This window comes from Pteropus medius, unplaced genomic scaffold (assembly GCF_902729225.1).
Source record: "Pteropus medius unplaced genomic scaffold, Ma_sr-lr_union100, whole genome shotgun sequence".
NCBI lineage: Eukaryota > Metazoa > Chordata > Mammalia > Chiroptera > Pteropodidae > Pteropus > Pteropus medius.
Window position 1 is genome coordinate 5,592,260 of NW_024341894.1, and position 3,073 is coordinate 5,595,332.

General features: G+C 43.8%; 1 pseudogene; it reads left to right on the forward strand.

Annotated features, from left to right (window-relative positions):
- Positions 1-313: 313 nt before the first annotated feature.
- Positions 314-1,451, forward strand: LOC120596920 (olfactory receptor 13C7-like; annotated as a pseudogene).
- The last annotated feature ends 1,622 nt before the right edge of the window (positions 1,452-3,073 follow it).

The following is a 3,073-nucleotide window of genomic DNA, read 5'->3' on the forward strand; positions in this document are numbered from 1 at the left end:
CAGGGCTAGCATCACCACCTCAGCTCCACCTCAGGTCATCAGGCATTAGATTCTCAAAGGAGTAACAGTCCCTGGTGCCAAAAATGTTGGGGACCACTGACATAGCATATGGAGACACACAATTTCGCTTTACGTATGTTAATATCATTGATTAGATAGAAATGTCCTTCATTTTATGAAGTTTCACTGGGTTTTCAGAGTCTGCTCTTCATTCTTTTGACTGATACACAGCCCAGCTGTAGATAACTTGGTTTTTCAGTTGAATCACATTGGGTGGGTTTATTTACAATTTTAGGGACATCATACTGTGACCCCATGTATTAAAAAAACAAACATGTATTTTCTGCCTTCGGTATTCCTAGGGATGAAAGGGAGAGTTTGAAATGGAAACATGCGACCAATCTGCTATGACAGAATTTGTCTTGCTGAGCCTCTCTGCCCACCCAAAACTGAAGAAAATGTTCTTTGTGCTCATCCTGCTGATGTACCTGGTGACCCTGCTGGGCAATGGGGTCCCCATCCTGGTGACCATCCTTGACTCTCGCCTGCACACGCCCATGTACTTCTTCCTGGGGAACCTCTCCTTCCTGGACATCTGCTACACAACCTCTTCCATCCCTCTAGTCCTGGATGGCTTCCTCACTCCCAGGAAAACCATCTCTTTCTCAGGCTGTGCCATGCAGATGTTTCTCTCCTCTGCCATGGGAGCCACAGAGTGTGTGCTTCTGGGCATGATGGCGTTTGATCGCTACATGGCCATCTGCAACCCCCGAGGTACCCCATGATCATGAGCAAGTCTGCCTCCGTGCCCATGGCTGCCAGCTCCTGGCTGGCTGGTGGAGTCAACTCCTTGGTACAGATGTCTCTTGTAGTACAATTACCTTTCTGTGGGGATAACATCATCAACCACTTCACCTGTGAGATTTTGGCTGTCCTGAAGTTGGCCTGTGCTGACATCTCCATCAATGTGATCAGTATGGGGTGGCCATTGCGATCTTCCTGGGGGTTCCAGTTCTGTTCATCTTTGTCTCCTACATCTTTATCCTCACCACAATCCTGAGGATCCCCTCAGCTGAGAGGAGGAAAAAGGCCCCCTCCACATGCTCTGCCCACCTCACTGTGGTGAGCATCTTCTACAGAACCATCTTCTTCATATATAGGAAGCCCAAATCAAAAGATCCCCTGGGGACAAATAGGACCTTTCAAACTCGTCTCTCTCTTCTATGGGCTTCTAACCCCCACGCTGAACCCCATCAATAGTCTGAGAAACAAAAATGTTAGATCTGCTGTGAGGAACCTGGTGGCTCAGAAACACTTCACCCAGTGATGGTGGGATATGTCCCATAACACATACACTCTGATTCATTTGAGAATCTCAATGCAAATACTGGATGAGAGGCAAACTGAGTTTACAGCCATGCTACCCACAGTGTGGTCCAAGGACCAGTAGTGTCAGCATTACCCAAGAGCTTATTAGACATACAGAATCTTGGGGCCCATTCCAGATCTACTGAATTAAAATCGGCATCTTTTCAAGATCTCCCAGGTGATTCATATAAATGTTAAACGTCAAGAAGTATTGGTTAACAGTCTATTATGGACGCTCTGGTGGGTGTGCTGCCCAGACCTCATCCCCATCCCACCTAGGGCTGAAGATCTTGTTACCACAGCTATTGGAAGTGTTGGTGGCTGACAACATTCAGCTGAATCCTTTTGCTGGTTTGCTCTTGACCCAAGAGTTACCTCATCCAAAGTCAGATTTTATTCTCAGAGGCAGCCTATGTTCCATGATTAGTCAGTGTCCATATAAAGGCCTGGTCCTCCTTGCTTCACATGGGGAGATCTCTAAATCCCATCCTAGCTCTAGAGCTTTCCTGTGGCTGTTCAAATTCTCACTCTACCCAGTCCTGCTTCCTTCACCTTGACCCCACAGGTGTTGATCTTCAGAGCAGTCCCAGTAAATATCCTGCATGAAAAGTCCCCATCAGTTGACTTTTTATGTCAACCTGCGACAGAGCACAATCATTAATCTCAGCACAGATGTGTGAACCATGTGTGTATTACTGGTGCATGGCCTTCCCAGGTGTTTCCTGCACCCTGACTCATAAGGAAAGTAACTCAGCGAATTCCTTTTGCTCATACAAAGAAAAAGTTATTCCATAAATATGATTTGCTAAAGTAAGTTCCTTTACTTTTCACTTCTATAAATGAATCTTAATTTGTATTTACTATGCAAGAATTTTTACACCCGTTAGCAGAAAGTAGGCAGGGCTGTTTTACCCCCTGGATGTGAAGGTGCAGTCAGGTCTATGGGCTTTTTCGCTAAGGACAAAGATGTTTGAGGTCTAGAAAACATGTTAGCATCTAACTACAAAAACAAACAAAACCGTAAGTCAAAAAAACCCTAAAAATATCTTAATAATTATTATTTACATGTCTACAAAAGGGAACATTTTGTCAACCTCAGTAATGGATAAATTTTGTATTCCTGCATGCACCATATTTTAAAACAATCTGCCTTCACTTTGCAAGAATTCTTGAGTTTTCATGGTTATTGTTGAAGAATCATAGAATTATGACTCAAGTGAGTCACTTGTAAGCCAAATCATTTTACTTTTTTCCAAATAATTTTAATAATGGAAATAGAAAAATCATTTCAAACATACTACAAAATTATACTTAAAGTGGTATGTAGGTGCATTTTGACATGATGTGGGTGGGACCTTCGAAAGTAAGAGTGTCTAGGCCTGGGACAGTCTTGAAATGGAATTGATAGTTCCAGATATATTTGTCCGCAGCACTTAGAAAAGTAATGAGCACACAGGTACTCAATAAGACACATAGGTGTCTCTCCCCAATAACCTTTCAACTTTCTCTTGCACCCTCTCCACCCCATGTGCTCAGAGAGATGTGGTATGTGGGGCTGGTAGAATTCTATAGAAGGCCTAAGTGAGGGCTCAAATGGGTGGAACTTTTTGCTAAGAGAAACTCCCAAAACATATCAATCTCTAGGCTGAAGCCTGAGGTAGTCTGTGGGCTGTCGAAATCCCTAACCAGGGGTCCTCAGAGTTTC